Below are 19,425 nucleotides of genomic sequence, written 5' to 3' on the forward strand. Positions count from 1 at the left end.
ACAGTCTCTGGCAGAGGCACGTCTCCCACTCACACTTTCCTCCTCATCGGTGATGCTTTCTGGGTCTGCACACTGGTGAGCACACTGGGACGGAGGGGGGCCCTCGCCGTTCCGGCTCAGAGACGGGTCCGCGGCGTGATCTGGACCCCGCAGAAGGAGCGGATCACACTCTACACATGTTTTTATTTTCTAATTAGAGGATCCAGCATTAGGCCTTGCTGGAGTCACAGCAGCTGTTCTGGGAATTTGCAATCGAAGCAGAAAAGAGTTGCGTTGAAGGCGGTCGTTCCTGACATGCTAAGGTCACACGTGTTGCCAAAAGCTCTTTAAAATGTAGCGCCTAAAATCTAAAAGCAGGTCAGCTGTTTTGTTTCTTTCCCCTGAAAGCGGGACAGACGTTCCGAATACTCCAACATGACATCATCCTCAAATATCTCATCGAGACAGTCGAGGATCTCGTGTCCCACAAAAGAAACAAAATCCTGAAGCTGCAGAGGTGCAGCAGCCTCGCTGGGATAACACCCCACCGTGGCGAGCTTTACAAACGCTGCAAAGCTGAGAGTAATAATTTAGACGTGCCGCCAGAAGACAGGTCTCACTGAGCTCTTACGGAGCCATGACGGCACCTCATCCGTCATCTGTCTTGCTCCCTTCAGACCATCTCCTGGGCCCGGCTGGAGAGCATCCTCGGTCGCTCTCTGCCCACACAGACAGACAGGCGTACCCTCAAATATGATGGATGAAGGGAGCGCGAACACAAGCCACTTTCAACAGAGCGTGACTCCATTTACACCTACAACATTAGCAGCGAGCGCCGGCTGGTTGGTGGAGCCGAGACTGAGCACTTTCGCGAACCAATGCAGACAGATGTAGGGCACCGGCGGCGCCATTTTCATTCCCGGATCAGAATGTCAGCGCTGCCGGTCGAGTTAGCGCGCCGGTTTCCAATGTACATATGAATAAAAACGTGACTCCAATTCATCGAATTTATGATGGTTCTGAGTGCAGCGCAACAAAATCCGATGTGACCATCAATGCTATTTTGGATGCGTTTACAGAGGGCTGTAGGACTGGAGCAGGAGGACGACAGGCGGATCGGTGCGGCGTCCGCAGTGGTGAAGAGAGAGCTGAGCCGAAAGGCGAAACTCTAAATTTACCGGTCGATCTTCGTTCCTACCCTCACCTATGGTCATGAGCTTTGGGTAATGACCGAAAGAACAAGATCACGGGTACAAGCGGCTGAAATGAGCTTCCTCCGTAGGGTGGCTGGGCTCTCCCTTAGAGATAGGGTGAGAAGCTCTGCCATCTGGGAGGAGCTCGGAGTTGAGCCGCTGCTCCTCCGCGTTGAGAGGAGCCAGATGGGGTGGCTTGGGCATCTAGTCAGGATGCCCCCTGGACTCCTCCCTGGTGAGGTGATTAGGGCATGTCCCTCCGGTAGGAGAACCCCTGGGAAGACCCAGGACACGTTGGAGAGACTATGTCTCTCAACTGGTCTGGGAACGCCTGGGGATCCCTCCGGATGAGCTGGAAGAAGTAGCTGGGGAGAGGGAAGTCTGGGCTTCTCTTCTTAGGCTGCTGCCCCCACGACCTGACCCCGGATAAGCGGTGGGTGGATGGGATGGATGGATGGATGGATGGATGGAGGACAGCATTCAAACCTTATGTCCTTGCAGACTGCACCAACCTCATGAGTTTCATGGGAGCAATGGAATGCACTTAACTAAATGATCAACTTTTGTACAGCTACTGGGAGTATGCATAATTTCCCCAAACATCCCCAAAACAACTATAATAATTTGTGTGAACAGGTTAGCTGCTGCCTGCCGACGTCTATATTGGAAATTTCCATCCATATTACATCACTTCATCCACCTGAAACCATTTGTATTTTAATTGATTAAGAAAATAGAGTTTATTAATTTTCTCTTTGGAAAGCCCACCTGCTGGTCAGTTGTGGAAGAAACAGAGTCTTCTCCATTTATGAAGCAGTACTGCAACAACAGGTCACTCCTCCTGTTGTGGAAATAAATGATCTCAGGGACCATCTTCCTAGGTAGAAGTGAAGAAGTAAGGGTTTATTTTCTTACAGCGTCCTTTCATTTATTTGTCGCACACTCCTAATTTCCTGCCGTCATTGTCTGGAGCCATCAGCTATCGGCTCCTCTCATCAGCTGCTCTCGCCTGTCCGAACGCACAAAGACGCACCTTCATTGGGAACCGAACGTGTTCCCACTGCCAGGCTTTTGTCTCTGCTTTCATTCATTCGTGCTGCTCTCATGCCCCACCCGCCCGTCACTGCCGAGACCTCACGGATTCATCAGCGTCAGCAGGCCCTCCATCTCGCCGCCGCTGCCACAGTCTGGACGCCATGGCTGGATTTATCTCACACGCTGCAAAACGCCACCTTAATCACCAAATCTCCCCCCAGAGTCTGAGCGTCAAAGACTTTTTGACAAGACCTAATTTACGCACATCATCAGCTGGAGGAGGCGTTATCTTCAGTCACTTTTCCCAGCAGGCCCACGTTGTCCATTTCCTCCTGTGCGCTTGATTCATTTGCTGCTCCTGTTGGACCGGTTGCGGCGAACTGGAAGTACGTTTTCGTGAAATCGGGCCTCTGCAAATCTGAAGAAATCGGATCTGCGGCTCCAGAATGTGCCGTTTTAATACAAGATGAGCATGCGTTCAAACTCATTTCCAGGCCAACACTTGTGAATACTGGGCTGAGTTCCACCGAGGGACGACTGCAGCGTTGAAACAAATATTCCAGAAATGTTCAGTGGGGATGCGAGCAGTGCGCAATGTGCTGCGTGGAGCGAAAGGTGCTGCCGTTGCGTAACGTTGACTCATTGGTTCTTTCTTCAAAGTGAGCCGTGCAGTTTGAACAAAACCCTCGTTTACACTTCTGGATAATTTCTGCTTCGTTAAAGCGACGGGCCTCTAAAGTGATGACGTGCGGTTAGTGCAAGCCACACGTGTACAAGAGGAGGTCTGCCATTGCGTAACACAAATGGGATGTGGTTGAAGTTCACACTTCCAGCTTTGCTTGACCCAAAAACAAGTCACGTTGCATTCGGGGGTCAGTTGCGACTGACAGCAGCCAAATTTAAAACAAGTGGTTCTATTGTTGCTGCCGTCAGCGGGCCAGAGAAATACTGCGCGTCTACCTTTAAATTTCTTCTTTAATTCACCATTACTTCGCTCTTTATTCCCATATTTATTATTTATTTATTTATGTCTTGCTGATCCTGCTCTAATCGATTGGCTACACTCTGTTGCAGTTGGGAGGGATGGGTAGGTGGTGCGTGGGCGTTTTATGATCCGTCCTCATCCTCTTTCCATCCTGTAAAGTGCTTAACAACAATCAATCTTTACTCCCCTCCTTAGGAGATAACGTCGGCCATGAGGTTGGTATTGATTTGTGAAGAGGCCTCCAGGTGGTCTTCAGTCATCTCACAAGCCTCACCTACTCGCCATCACAGGAAAATACTGATTTAGAAGAAATTGAGTTACCCAGGAGCCATAACCTCTATTAATCAAATTAGTTGGCTGCAGAATAGAGCCGTTATATCAGCTGGTTTCATAATGAATTGTGCCACCTGTCTGATAGTCACCCAGATTTATGCCACAGTCACCATTCTTTGGAAAGTATGTCCTTCTTCTGACATCTGAATCAGGCTCCCTCATGGCACAAAACATCAGATCCTGCATATTGATTCGTACAGTCTCATATCTGCAGTCCATCAGCCATTTTAAAGGATTTCACAGCGAGAAGATGGTCTTATTAGACTTTCTGACAGATTAGTGGATTCATAAGTCCGCCCTTAAAGTTCAGTGTTGCAGAAGAATGGCTCAGGGTGTAAGAAGCAATCTACAAAATGGAAGGTCACTACTTTAGACTTTTATGACACACGCTGTCAATTCGGATTAAGAAAGACACTGGACTGCCAAGGAGGGAGAAACACCAGTATCTTAAGCTGCAGCTCTACCATTACGCTGATAAATGCACGTGTGGTCAGCCTTTAACCGATGAGGGAAGGGATTACCTCCCTTCTACACTCTGGTGAAATGAGCAGTCACAATTTTGGAAACCGGAAATTAGAAATAAACTAAAGATGCACGTGGTGTATCTCTCAGGAACGTTGGACTTCTAAGACCTCGTGGCCAGCCTGAAGCCTACTTCTGCCTTAATCTTCATGCTGTTGAGCTGTATTGTGACACTTATTAGAACGACCAGGACTTGGTGCAATCTTTTGGAGGTCATTTAAATTCAACTGAGAATTGATGCAATTCATCAAAATTATGCAGTCTGAAGGTGAGGCCCTGCCGGACCCCAGTGATCAACAATGACAGCAACAAGGAGGGAGACGTAGCTTCAGCTCACTCTTCCCTAAAACCTACCCACGAATGCAGTAAAACAACATCTTTACTTCATAAATTCAGACTTTCACTAGCTCAACGGGTCACTGAAATCACAGATTGTCCAGGGTTTCCTCAATGAGAGAGCGAGTGAGAACCTCCCCACCGGAGAAGCATTTAGTGCCCCCTCCTGTCGTGACAGTAATGACCTCAATGGAGCACATCTCATGTCTCAATGCTTATCTATCCACATATGTTGCTTGGACTCCAGTCTATGAATAGCTGATAACTTTCTCTGAAGTTGGAGAAAATTGCTTAAATTGACAATAATAGGATCACAGTTCGGTCTGATCTCAGCACCTCGGCCTGAAGACTTTTAGATCTTTAGGTATTTCACAGCCATTTTAAGACACATGAGCAGAGGCGTTCAAATGCTCGGAGCAGCAGGAAGGTCTCCAGTTAGAAAACATTGTGGGAGGTAGCAACACACCAGCAAAAGCTGATCCAGGAGACGAGGGTTTCTGTCCAGGGAGGACAGGAAAAAGAAGCTCGGCTACCGTTCATTCATCCCGCCTTACATAAGGTCCTGCAGTCTTTGTTACCTAAATCCATCCCAGTACTCCGAATGATTCAAACTGGTGCAGCAACCACCAGCACTCCGCTGTGTTTGCTGACAGAAAAACAAGTGTGATACCATGTTTCTCACCATTTCGAACGCCGAAGGAGTTGATAGCAGATTCTTATTCCAGTTCAGATTTTTCTTTCTATTAGATTTAAACTCAGTAGGCAAATCTGTGGCTGAGAAGCAGTTGTTTTGAAAGCCTCCAAGTCGGCTTCCTCCAAAACCAAAAAACAGAAATGGAAATATTACCAAAAAGATTTCCCCCGAAACTTTTAAACATCTCTCTCAGGTTTAGCTTTTTTCCCCCCAATGTTCAAACAGAAAATTATTTTCCAGCCCCTGAGCAGCATCTTCGGCTGGCACCTCTCCATTCCTGACAGAGTGCAGAGAAACATTTGCTGCCTTCGATGCCATTTCACCAACTTTTTTTTTCCTTTCCCCTAATCCACAAAGGGGCTTTAGTGTAATATGCATACATTGGAAATGCCACTTCAATTATCTGGAACTGCTGTAATGAGAGAAAACAGGGTCCATTAACATTCATCCTCCCACACTAGTATGTACGGTGATGACTGAATTCGAATTAAGTAAAATAATAATAATAACGCATCTCAAATAAAGTAAAACAAACCCGCTTCAGGCTATATTCCCACCTTGGGTTAGGTTATGTAGAGATGCCATCATTAACAAATTAAAGGTAAATATTGATCATCATGCTTGTAGTTTTATTCAAAAGAGACACAGAGAGGTGGAATTAATTCAGGGACAGGTGAAATTAGCAAACTCGCAAAGGCATTACACAAACACACATCAGGGGTTTAACAGGAACACGAATGCAGCACAGCGGCAGTGGTGGCAGAGCATAGGCTGCAGCAGCCTTCAGCATGCACAGCAGCAACGTTAATCACCCCGAAGCCGATCATTCTTTCTGGGGAGCATGGATGAGAGACACTACTTGTTATGATGAGTCTATATAAATATGCAGCTTATCAGTGCTGCGCAAAGTTGCACTTAAATTGTAACATAACACCTTTTTTCCTCACGTCCTTTTCTGACCTTGAAGAGAGACAGAAAAAAGAAACCCTTTTAAACATTCAAAAGAATAAAGAAAACTCAAGACAAGCAGATTTCAGTCTTTTTTACTACTTAACTGTCTTAACTGTTACCATTTAGCGGCAGTTATCAGTTATTAACTGTTTAAGACATCCAAAAATAAACCAGCTCAATCAAAGATTAACCAAACTGTACATGAAATAATCAGGCTCTCTGATCTTTTGCTTTGGGGATGCGTCTGATTACATAACGATAATATCTTGTATTTCTTTTAAAAAACCCAAAGTTAGAAAGCTGATGCTGAGATCAGCTCCATACATTCTTTTTCTACTATTATTTCTGCCACACCTGTATTCATTTACCCATTTCTTCAACACCAGTAACATAAGCACTAGCTAACAAGGATACATTGAAGTTAAAAGATGGAGTGTGTGAGGGGCCGATTCAATGTCAGTTACCATTTGATCACTGGAAATAGACAAGAAATATTTAGTCTACACCACCACTTAAATGATATAACAATACATTCTACTTGTAACTGGCGGTGTTAGAATTAGTTTAGTGACACGTTGATAATGTTGAATCGAGCACTTTGGCAAAATCCAGAACAAAGTTGCCAAAATCCACTTAAAGGTATGCGAACAGAGAACCCAGAGTTCAGTCTCTCCATACTCTAATTGTGAGGAGAAAGGTCATTTTACATCTTTTGAAGGTGACATATTTGGTGCTAAAAAGATTCCCTCAGCCTGTCTTTCATGGAATTTAGGCCAAACGTGACAGGAATACTTCCCCCTGCCTGCAGTCAGTTGTACAGCTATAGTCTCTGGTTCAGCAGTTGCTGTGGTGGAGATGCAATGAGTCAAGCACAGTCAGCCTTTGCTCTCTGCGTGGGCTTCATCTTCTGGATCATGATCATCATCTGCTTCTTTGGGAGTCCATTTTAATATTCAAACCAAGCAGAGAGAACAAGTGCAGAGGGACAGCGTCCATCTGAATAATTGAGGAGACTCTGTAGCGCTACAGGATCCTCTCTCTCATCACTCCATAATTCCTTTTTTTTTTAGCCATGCTTCTTGAAGTTTGTCCCAGAAAGCAGTCTGGGACCTGAGAGCAGAGCAGCCAATCCAGTGGTCCCGACAGGCTAATGGAAAAAGATGGAAATGAAGGAAAAGGGATGTCCCACGGTGGGACCGAAATAGAGAATCCATATCTATCTATTATGACAGCAAAAGCAGCCGTGGAGCTAAATTAAGGATAGAAAGAGTCAACTAAACCCATCTCTGCCCATAAATTTGTTAAACACTAAGTTTTCCCCAAATGTAGCCTCCAATTTGTTTGACAGACTTTAAAACCAAGTTGTCTAAATAAGTCCCTGACTGCCGTTCATTCTTTCAAAGGAGCAGAAGTTACAACTTCCATTATTGTCACACAAGAGAAAACTACAACCGTACAGGTGGTCAAAAGATTTCCAAAACCATCCCAAGGCAGCAGAAGGTCAGGGAACGCCAGGGAAGGGCGTCAATCCGGCATCAGCACCGGCATCTGCTTCCATGCGCGCGCGGGAGCACTGCCAGGGTCCCGCATGAGACTCTCGGTGAGCAGATTCCTGTCAAATGCGCCAGAAACAGACATCACGGTGATCGAATGAGGGCCTGAGGTCCTGCAGTGGGACGCCGAGCGCTCACAGACCAGCGCTGAAATGAGACACCACCTCTGTTGGATCGACGAACTTTGGACTTGCAGCTCGAATGCACAAATAGATTCTTCTGCAGAGATAAAGCAATTTCTTTTTTTTTTAATCAGCCATTTAGATCCACACAGACTCTTTTGTTCTGTGTGGTTTGATTAGATATTCAAAGTCATCCGGCTTTATTTGTCATCCGAGTTCACAAAAGATAAATATTTTCATAAATAGCCATCTTGTTGAGATCATTAATAATAAATCAGGGTTAAATAAATCAGTCAACATCCAAAACAGCGCCGAATGCAGAGGCAGAGCTCTGCTCTACGCCGTTTCTCAGATGATTTGCATGAAAAACGGAAGTAATATAAGCTGTCAAACTGTCATCTGCGCTTGACGCCGGAGTCGACTTGCCACCCAGACGTCAATTGTGGGCTGAAAATGTGAGCGATACCGCTGCGCGGGGCTAAATAAGACAGAGAGTATTTATATTCTTATGTGAAAAACACTGGGCACACTGGCCAATTTGACGGTGTAGGGTTGCTGAGGTGTCCTACCCCTTTAATCCCAGTTCCTTTTTTATATATGTGGAAATATTCAGGAATTAAAAGTCAAGAAACGAAGTTTTGTCAGAAAAGACCGTTAAAGTCTCTTGTAGGTTATTTTTCCTCCTGCTGCCTATAAAAATAGACGCGATCAACCCAAAGGTCCAGTTTGATGCACCTGAAAGTGACATCATCTGCAGATATGATGAAAATTCTTTGATGAGATTCCCGCTGCCACTTAGCATGGGATTACCTCTAATCTGTGTGAAATTGGCTCGTGTTTTGAACAGATCCCATTTTCTTATGCATGCGGGGGAAAGTTCTGACTTTCAAAGAGAGGAAAAAGAAGGACCAATGCTCTGTGAACTCTTTTTAAGCCAAAGGAACGTTCGCTGAGCAAACAGTGACAGCATTTGTCCTTATTTATAACGAGTCTCCTGCTTAAAAAAATAAGCTGTTGTACAGCAATTAAGTCATCATTTTGAGAAACATTTACCGATATTAAATTTGGGAGGTCTTGTGTTAAACCCCGCTTATCTATAAATACTCTGATTTATTCGACTGATTCTGGGGACAAATCAGATCATTCCTGTACGCATTAGATCGTTTTTCTCTCCAAAGTGATTACATTTGTCTCTAATAAATGTATCTCTTCCCATATTCTGAACGGCCACATGCCGTAATGACTGACTTTATAGAGGTCATAAGTTCTCAATCAGTCCTCATTTGATCCCCCCCCCCCTCTTTTTGCGAACAAAACAACACGAAATGTCATGATTAATATTCATGGAAGTCCTCTCAGTCTCATAAAGTAGCTTGGCCTCTCTGACCGGGAGGCACTCTGTCACGTAGCCCACATGTGGTCCATTATGGCATCTAATGAGACATCGTGTTCTCCTCAGATGGTATTAATGCAGCCTCACTTGTCTGTCTGCGGGTCCTGGTGTCACCAAAGCTCTTTACACAACAACCACACAGCCCCAGAAGTTTCCCTCCTTTCTCTACTACAGACTAAGTGTAAATATCTGTTCAGGAACGGTCGCTATAAGTGAAAATATGTTCCACGGTCTTATTTCTCCACAATGCTGGCGCGCACGCACGCACGCGCACGCTTCCACAGTTAAAGATCAGATGATGCACAGTTAAGATGGAGCCTTGATAAGACCTGCGGGTGGAAATGGTGCGTTTACGGCACAGACTAACGCCTGTAGATGGCAACCATACCTCATCAACAATGGAACGGCGCGCGCGCGCGCACACACACACACACACACACACACACACACAAAAACGCGCGCTGACACCGGATCGGGGCTTTACGCGTTAATGCTATTGATCCCTGATAATTAACGGCTGCTGTGTGATTTAAACGGGCGCACGGACGCGCAGCCAAAGTGGTCAAAGTTAAAGTGCTCCCTGGGCGATGCAGGAACGCGCTCACGCCTACACACGCACGCGCGCTCCGAGACGCTTACACGCGTGGCTGGCGTACACGCGCCCCCCACCTCCCCTTCCGGATCCGTGCGCGGGGACCGCGATTTCAGCGTGCTCGTTATTCCAGTCTTGGACTGCAGCGAGAGGGGGGAACCGTTAGGAGCCGGTGGCGAGGAACCTGCTTTATTTGCAGCACACGGATGACGACGACGGCGGCGCCGCTTCACCACCGGACAGTCTCTCCTTGACAGGCGGAATTATGACTAAAAGCCGCGCTTATATAATCAATAACGCGGATCGCTTTTTCTTACAGTCTGCTGCATGCCCAGTGATACCGGAGCAGCCGGTGGCAAAGCATTTGTCCCGATGCGACGCGTGTGATGGTTGCAGTGGGACGGATATCCTTCATGTTCTCCAATAGGCGCACTGGTGCTTTTTAAGGACGCCTTTTCCCCTCTGAATAATGTTTGAACTGGGCCGGTTTTAACCATCAAACCTTGCAGTTCTGTGGGACATGCGATCTGACGGCACTTGAGATTTTTTTTTTTACCCCCATTTTTACTTTGTTCCTTTTGAATTCATTTGGCTCTTAAGTCCGTCTGAGTCGGACCGCTTCGGAGTGAAACGAGGCCCTGGAGCAGACTTGATTCTCCCCCTCGTCAAAAACTCTGCAGGATTTCCTCCTCCTCGGTCCAGGGGAATATCTTCGGGTCGAGGGGGGGTTTACAGCAGCTCCTCTGAAGGGTTTTTGTTTTGTTTGTTTTTTTCCCTTTAAAAGAAAAACCCCGAAGCCGCAGCGCAGATCCACGCAACTCCTGAGCGCTCGGCATTTTTCGCATGTTGACTTGTGATGGACAGAGACGCGGACTGCAGCAGCCTCCGAACCTGATTCTAATGGAGATTTGTTTCCTCGGTCGCGCTGCAAATGTTGAGACCGGGGACCGGGGCCCTGCTGATTTTTCCCACACTGCTTTCAACCCCGGTTTCATTTAGTCGAGAAAATGCGTAAGTATGTGTCCGCCCCCCCCCCCCCCCCATCATTTATTCCTGCTCATTTTGGCGGCGGCTGCTGCATGTCCCCACTCAGAATAAATCATCTCTGGCCAATCTGCCATTTGAGGTCGCCTCGCTGCCTTCAATGTATCTAAAATGTACTTTCTGACGCGTTGCTTTTATAGTCCTAGTGGATGGTGGCTGTGCGTGCGTGATTTGGCGTGCGTCTGAACGTGTGAAATATTTGGACGGGCGCAGGGAGGGAGTTAAAGAAATACGTGTGTGTAGGGGGGCTATCTGGTGCAACAAATTGTGTATGTGAGCTGAGGAACAGACTGTCTGTGGTTGTCCGTTGCCACCAGGACGCTACGGCCGATAAAGGGCCTACGTCATATGGTAATTCAAATTCAGTTCAGGTATTCTCAGCATACACGTTTGCAGCACAGAGAGCAGCGGATTGGCCAGGTGAGCAGCCTGGTCCCCAGGGAAGGCTCTCAGAGTTGCAATCTGTGCAAACAAAAGCCTGGCGTCCAGATTGGCTTTTATTTTTCGAACAATCGCTCGCGCAGAAACACACGCGTCGCCTCCTCTGTCTGTCTCGCTGGCGTGCGGTGACCCTCTGCACAACCTCAGCGAAACTACAACGGAGTTACACCTGGGGGAAAGATGGCGGCGGGGGTGGGAGTGGGGGGGTCATCTCCACACCACCAGCCCGAGCAGGTCGGTGGGGAAGGTGGGCTGCGTTTAAAAATGTCAACTTCTGAGCTCGTTGCTTTGGCAGCACCTCCGCTGGAAATGTGACTGGGAGCTGTCCGTCAGAGGGAGGTGCTAAAAATGGTCTGATGCTGAAAATACCCGCGTGTTGGCTGGAGTGGGAAGAGCCATCCGCATTCCGAGCGGGCATCGGCGTTACAAAACTGCCGCTTGCGGGAGCAGAGGCCGCTCCGCTCCAGACCTGACCCATTTGGTTCCTCAAATGCGCCACTCTCCGCTGCGGCCAGTCTGTAAATTCAATAGTCAGGATGGTGGAAGCCACGTGCCTGCTTGGGCAACACATGATTACTGAAACCAACTAAAAATGAAACTCAGAGCTATAACCTGTCGACCCGAGGGCCTCTGCAGTAAAGGCCACACGCCAGCGAGAGTCTCAATAGGGCATTAGGTCACCGCGAACACCTGAGCTGCAGCACGGAGCTTCCACGTATTACATAAAACGCAGAGCGCGGAGCAGTTCCTCGTCAGAAACGTCGTCCTCTGTTGTGCGGCGCGTGGTTGACACGGGTGACGGCTGCCGCCAGGCTGACCCACTTGACTTCAGCGCTCAGGAACAGACCTGGTTTCTGGCGTCGGTTTCTCGGTCATTGGGTGGGAATTGTCACAGACGTGCGCTCGGATCCATTACCTGGCTCCCTAACAACCGCAAAATGAGTGGAAGCTACACCGGGATCGACTCAACACCGCAGTTGTGACTCAAACCTCCACCGGGGGCGAACTGACAGCTTTTTCATGTGTGGCGCACACATCCGAGTACTGGTTGTCTGTAGGATGATGATGATGACGATGACTCACCACCCAACCATTTTCTTTAAATTTACTCACTCAAACGCTGATGTTATTTTAAAACCTGCTGCTCATACGGGCATTAAAAATGGCTCATGCGTCCTCACGACCTTTTAAGAAGATTCTTAAAATCAAGGAAGACGTTTGTTTGTTTGTTGCCATCGTGACATAGTGTGCGCTTATCACCGGCGCCGATCTTCACTGGCTCGGCTGCATCCTTATGGGATGCCAGGATCAATGTATGGGTGTTCCTCACAGAGTTTAGGATTAAGTCACAAACCCCTGGTAAAATAAGAAAATCCAAATGTTTCCGCCACCATTGGCGAGAACGTGACTCCAGCTGTAAACCAGCAGGGTTGCAGTCACGTTCTGGGCGTGTTTTGCTGCAAGACCGAGCGGTGTGGTTCCGAATTTGAGTAAAATGTGGAAATCCTGAAGCTCCATCTCAAGAAATCAGCCAGCCGAGTCCTGGACACGGACAGCGACCCCAAGCATTCTTCCAAAAACGGTGGCAGAATTGTTTGAGACAACAATGTCAAAGTATCCGAGTGGCTGTCAAAAAGAGCCTGACCTCAACCCCAAAGAAAAGCTGAAAACATGCGTGGGAACAGCCAGGCCTGCGCTACACCAGCTCCATCAGGAGGGATGAGTCACAGTTTATGAGAAGCTGTTTGTTAAAATGGTATCTGACGCTAAATAGCATGTGCTAATTTTTTGTGTGTTCATTTTTATTAGCGTTTAGCAGCAAGGCAACAGGCTAAGCTTAAATTCATGCGTTTGATTGATTAGGGATTTCTGGAGGCTCGTGGCTTCAGTTACTGATGGCAAGTTATTGGTTTTATTTCGGACGTCGGCGGACAGTTCTGCAAAGCTCACCTACTGATAAGATATTTAATTAAAAAACAGCGACAGTAGCCTGAAGCTTACTTAATAACACCACTGCTGCAGCAGAGGACAGACTCCAAATGACCTCAAATGTAAATAAATACGCACGCGCCTGTCTTTGGCTCATGATTTGCATTAATTGCTCAGGTACTTTGTTATTTCCTGTATAACTGCTGCTTTGGCACAGATTTGTTCCCCCCACGGTGGCGCAGAAACACTGGGTGTCACGGAAAGAAGGTCGGAAAACACAGCCAGCAAACGCCACATTTGTGATTACCTTTAGGAATACAAGCCCAGACTCGTCTTCGTTTATCTACGCAGTTCGATAAACTGCACCAGAACTTAGCGGAAATGGTGCCCGGGGCCAGACTGGGGCCCACTTTTGAAAGCCCTGGCTTTGGAGCTGTCATCAGCGATAAGTGCTGATTCATTTCCATACAGCTGTTCTCTTCATTGCATTTAAGCGATTGATGGTGATGGTTTCAGAGGGCTGCGCTCCTCCACGGGGCTGCAGTGTTGTTGTTCTATCAATTTATATGATGGCGTCTCGGCCTTCCTTCATACTTCCCCTGCGACGCGAGGATTTGTGTGTGAAGTGGTGATAAATCCTGGCTGACTTTCTATCTGGATGAAGTGAAAAACAGGCCCTCCACACTGGCGCCTTTTTCAATCTTAACGCAGTGCAGTTCTCTATGTATATGTCCAATATGTGTCTGTGTGATATAAATAAGCCAGCAGGGCAGTTTAAGATTACAGCCACTGCCAGACAGCTCTATTTTGATAGATAGCACTCTGTATCTTTCCAGTGGTACCTCCGTGAAACACGTGTTCGTGTCGAGTCAAGAGACGGGCCCATCTGAAGCAGCCGAGCCGCCCGGGTGTGAAACAGTCCGATGCGTGCCAGGCTGGAGAGATTTAGCATTCAGAGCGGCAGCTTAAGTTATGCCTTTGTGCACCAAAAAAAGGGATTATTCAGTGAATCCTGCTCGGTGTCATTCACAAGTCTGCATTGAAATCAACAAATATTAACGTGGTGTGAGTGAGTCGCTACTCTTCATTACTCAGTGGTAGAAACCGTAACTTATGGCACACATGTCATTGTGACACATTCTCTGTTTTCTGCCATTGGTGTCTTATTTTCCCATCTGTGCTGTGTACCATGTGTCTGCAGTAGCCTCTGGCAGAGACCAGCCATCATCTCCAGCGAGACTCTCTGACAGCTCTGCGCTCAGGCACCAGTAGCAGGAATCTGCCACTTGCTGCAAATGCCATAATGCCCTTTATAGATTTTTCGGCTGGGTTTCAATAACCTGCACACAGACAGTTTAGGCCTGTTGAAACCGACATTATTTTGCAGGATTTCACGCCTCTCATGTAATGTGAAGCACAACTGAGGACCTCCCGCTGTTTCCAATAATGCATAATCCCAGTAAGGTAATTATGGCCTTTACTCTGGAGTTTATTCTCTTGTTGTTTACTGTTTCTTTCACCAGTAGCTAAAATAAAGACATAACACTGCATTTGAAACTAATAAATGTGCAGATTGCTGCAAATTCGGGCTATTCTTTGGATTGCGAGCCGCATTGTTTCTGAAGGCCAACAACTTGATTTTTCTCCTGTTTCACTTTTGGTTTCATAAAACCACTGAAAACAATCATCACTTCAGTCCCTCCTTTATGGCATAAGAGAAAACAGGGCTGCTCAGACTTTGTTTAGTTGTGAAATATTAAAAAAGATAAAAAAAAGGATCAACAAAAACACATTTGAGGATTAGCTAGACTTGTTGAAGGGCCTTTAATGATGGTTTACACTGGAGCTGGAATAACGAAATTACAAATGCTCAGTAGTCGCCCTGACAGATATGGCTCGTAGGTGTTTATTTCATGTTCTAATTGTTTAAGGTTTCATATTCTATACCACCCGTTGACAGAAATATCTAAACACTGAAAAAGAACTGTAGTTTTCCCACATGGATTGTATAAGTGTTATACTGCCAACTGAATGACATTATAATTCCAGACTATGTTGTTTGGTTTAAAAAGAGCCCTTGTGAGGATAAGTACTCACCGCGTCTAACATGAAACAAATAGAATAAGAGAGTCAAAGGCTCCTGTCAAGGCTAATGTGTGATTTGAGATGTTCAGACCACAAATGTGCCAGTTATGGTGCATTATTGTCAACCATTAGCTGGATGAAATCGCACAACATATGATTACGCTCAAAGTGGGGGCTTTAATGGCGGCTGTAATTATTTTATGATGAGACCAGCTTTGAATCACAATTATTTCAAACTAGGATTTATGATTAGAGGCCAGAGGATGGGCGGCTCAAGGGTTTAGACTTCCTGATTTCAGCATCATTTCTAGGTATGACATCACAAGCGATGCCAACATATGAACAGGTGCAGATAAAATGTAAGATCCTGCTTGCTATGAAATACTCAACTGCATTTATTTTGTTTGTATGAACCAAAATCCTTTCAAATATTTCACAGGCTTTGGTTTATTTTACGCAAATAAATGCTTCCATCCCTCCCATGACGAGTATCAAACATCGGCCACATTAAGTTTTTAAATGATACCCCGGGAGCGTAAGAATAGTATTGACGCGCTGGAGCATCTCAACGTTGTGTTTCAAGCGTTTTGATTAATAGTTTACATGTTTAATTCCCTGCTTTACAAAACCGCCGCTCTGTAATCTGCAGGCTTCTTTTCTTCCATTCTAAGGTAGAACCACTCGGCGTTAGCATGAATAAAGAGCCTGCAAACAATAAATACTGCAACCCCCTCGAGCCACACACTATATGTGTGCAGCTTTAAAGGCCTCCACACTGTAAACACCAGACATGTCAGATTAGACAGATAAGGCAAGAGACAGTAAAATCTTTTTTGAACTGCAATGGGAGCCAGCAGAGGGAATAAAGAAAGGGTGTCACGTGATCTTGTTTTTAATGAGCAGCCACACATTAACATGTTAAACCAGTTGGAGGAATAACACAACAGGCTCCATAAGTGTGACACACACAGCTTTAGTCATTGAACAGAGAGCTTAGGAAAGCACGAACAGCCTCCTCAAGATCGCCGCGAGCGAGGAAAGGATTAACCTTAGCCAATTAAACCAATCTGACCCGTCTGTCAAACTTCAGAGTTGTCAAACAAGAAAAGCAGGTTTGAAATAAAAGATGAGGAGTGAAATGACCCACCGACGTGCATGTCAGAGGGGTTAAAGCATCGACCCAGCAGAGCAGCAGCCAGGACACACCCTGGGCTCCAGCAGCTGCTGATAAAAGTCAGGCCAGAAGTCTGCCGAACACTGGTCGACTGGTCGGTTGGTTTCTGTTGCTGCAGTAATCACAGAGAAACTGCTTCAGACCCCCCCCCCCCCCCCCCCCCATCAGCAGGGCTTTACGAATATTGTGAACCCGCTGATATTTGCCAGTCTATTAATGAAATCATGCAGGGTTTGGTCACAGAGCGTAGCTGAAGCAACATTCCGACCAGTGTTGGAAGGCTTTATGACATAATAATAATAATAATTATGGCTTTTTGCAGTAATGTCGGACACACACAGTGAGTCAGCCACTTTCACAGGCTTCTTGTAATTAGCTTGAGTGTCTTTCAATATACTCAGAGGAACATGAAGCTTGTCCTGCATCCACTTGCCTTAAGCGTGTGTTTGCAGCCTTGCCTGAGGGCACAGGTGGTCATTTACCCAGGGATCTCCTCCGCTCCTGGCAGTCCTGGCTCCGTACAGGAAAATGGAAGGGAAGAGCCAAGAGAAGCTGCTTCTTCTCAGAGCAAACACGTACATGACCTGGCGTTGCCTTTTCTTCCTTCCTATTTTTCCCCCCAACCTCATTATTTGATAACTTGGGAGCGAGAGAAGGTTGGAAATGCCCCAGTGCTTCCAGAGTTAATTAACGGGAATGTTTAGGAGGTCATCCCTAACTCGTCATCAGGCAGAATTGACCAATTACCATAATCCACAACCTCCAGCTGAGGCTGGTGGAAACGCCCCCCTCATGTCAACTGTAATGATTTACACCAGTCAGTGATGGACATTCTCTAGCCCAACGGCTGCTGGTGGCTGCAAGAAGAGCAGATGTTAATTTTACACTCACCTACCCTAAACATGACCTACAAGAACACCCACACCCCACCTAGACCCCAACTGTATGGAGATAATTTCAGCCATTAGTTTGTTTGTTGTGAAACGTATCTGCACAAACAGTTTTAAGTAACAGACTGACCAAAATACATTAGCGTCCCTGGAGGGATCCCGCTAGGGTTGGTTCGAAATGATACTGCCTGTGCTTAATTACTTGGAACGCTTCGCCGTGCGACAACATTCTCCGCAGCTCTCCCAGCCAAGACTTACGGCCCACGAGGAATTTTCTGGAGGATGTCTATGTGAGAAGTTCAGCTCCCCCTTTCAAATTGAGTACTAATTAGAGACTCGGGCGAAGAAAAGATTCAAGTCTGAACCTTACAAAGACCACAGGCATACATATATATAAATGTGGGACGTGGAAAATTCATATTGTAAGCTGCATCAGCACTTGTGTTTGGGCTTAAAAGAAACCTGTATGGCTGAGCCATGTGAGACGCTCTGCCGTTTGATGATCTGAGTTCAGACTAGTGTAAGTAACAGCGGGCCTCAGAAGGGGTTTTGCCTCAAAGCCTGGGCAAATCTCATTGTCAGCTTATCAGCCTCAAATTTACTCCACCTTACCAAGGTATTCCCTCCGTGAATTAGGGATAATAGCGAAAGTGATGACTGCCATGATGAGGCTCCGTCTCTCCTTTCTCTGGCTTCTCCACACCCCCATGCCCCCCCCCCCCACACACACACACCTGTTTAATTCCCAACATATTAATCTACATTTTATCTCCTGCCAGTTCATTTAGCTCGCGTCTTTGATGACAGTAGGCGAACATGGCGACGAGACAGGCATGACAGCATGAAGCTGCATCTGACGACTGCTGGGTAAAACGCTGCTGTGTTGTTTATTGATGCATGAGTGAAGGCCTAGAACGAGGACCTGCTGATCTTTAGCGGCCCTCCGCTCATTATTAGTGGATGCCATTTCAACAAGGCCCATCTGCCAAAACCTCTAAAATTCTTGTTTCTAAGTCAATTTTGGGCTAAGTAGCAAAGGTGGATCCCAGACAAACACAACATTAAGAGTTGAAGAATAGAATATTCATTAGAGAATAGATTAGATTTAGAATAGAATATTAATCCAAGTGGAGCATTTGAAGGGAGGGGTGGTCATCATTTTTTAGGACCGCAAATCAATATTGCTCAAGTGCTAAAATAAACCAATCAGCCCAATAACTGCTCTTCCTAGACTAATTGAGCAATTAGGAAACATAAAAGAATGAGACAGTTTTATCACTAACAGATGAAAACTGACTTTACAACCAAAATTGCATACAGAGCTCTACAAGCCAAAAAGCTGAGCTAGTTTGAAACGACATATTCAAATAATATGGTTATTGACAGAGACGGTAATCAGATTAACGAGAGTCTTAAAAGGTAAAAAAAGAAATGAATGTTATATCTCAAACCGAAATGCATTTTCTTGCCGCATCGTTGAACAATGTGCAGCTGAAGCTAAATTTTGCGAGCTCCTCTAACTAGCACCTGCTGCTCGGACCTAATTATCCAGGCAGGGAATACATACACGAACAGAGGGGGAGTCCCGAGTCTTACTACCATTCACACTTTGGTGATAAAAAACACGTACAAATAGGCCAGTTAATAACATTAGGCGCAGCGGCGCCGCTCCACTAATGCACCCATCACCTGTAGAGCTGGGAATTTAACTGGCAAGTCCTGCGATCTGATTGGATAATGAGAAATTACTGTCACATCAAGGAAAAACTACACTTCGTTTTAGCACTTAAGCAGAATACAGGTTCACCACAGTGCCAGTAATACGACATTTTGAACTTTTGTACTAGGCAGAAGGCTCTTATTTTGTAGTCGTTGATCAAAAACAAAGACAAATTAACCGTTGTCATAACCAAACACCAAGTTTGTTTTCAGTGACAGTGTTTTCTTACTACTGAAAGATTTAAGCACTCTCGTTTATAGCTCTAGCCTGCAGAAGATATAACACTAATCCCCATTTGTTACATAAGAGATGTGGACTTCTGCACATCCAACAGGTCCAAGAGACAAGTCTTGAACCGCTTCACCTTCAACTCCTCCTCCATATGACCCACAGACTCGTGCTCTGGTGCAAACACCGATTTGCCATGAGGAATCAGCCACGTTAGAAGCTAAAA

General features: G+C 46.1%; 1 protein-coding gene and 1 long non-coding RNA gene across 2 annotated transcripts in view; one reads left to right on the forward strand and one right to left on the reverse strand.

Moving 5' to 3' along the window:
- Positions 1 to 5,697: 5,697 nt before the first annotated feature.
- LOC105417263 (uncharacterized) overlaps positions 5,698 to 19,425 on the reverse strand; it is a 75,141-nt gene continuing 61,413 nt past the window's right edge. Inside the window, exons 2-3 of the long non-coding RNA XR_965017.2 lie at positions 6,012 to 6,037; positions 5,698 to 5,909 (exon numbers count right to left, since the gene is read on the reverse strand). This is a non-coding gene — a long non-coding RNA (uncharacterized lncRNA). The remainder of the gene's footprint in view (positions 5,910 to 6,011; positions 6,038 to 19,425) is intronic.
- Positions 9,649 to 19,425, forward strand: part of lrrc4cb (leucine rich repeat containing 4C, genome duplicate b) — a 32,843-nt gene continuing 23,066 nt past the window's right edge. Inside the window, exon 1 of the mRNA XM_003969621.3 lies at positions 9,649 to 10,699. The gene's annotated coding sequence lies outside the window, so the exon portion shown is untranslated. The remainder of the gene's footprint in view (positions 10,700 to 19,425) is intronic.

Source organism: Takifugu rubripes, chromosome 13 (assembly GCF_901000725.2).
Source record: "Takifugu rubripes chromosome 13, fTakRub1.2, whole genome shotgun sequence".
Classification (NCBI taxonomy): Eukaryota; Metazoa; Chordata; class Actinopteri; order Tetraodontiformes; family Tetraodontidae; genus Takifugu; species Takifugu rubripes.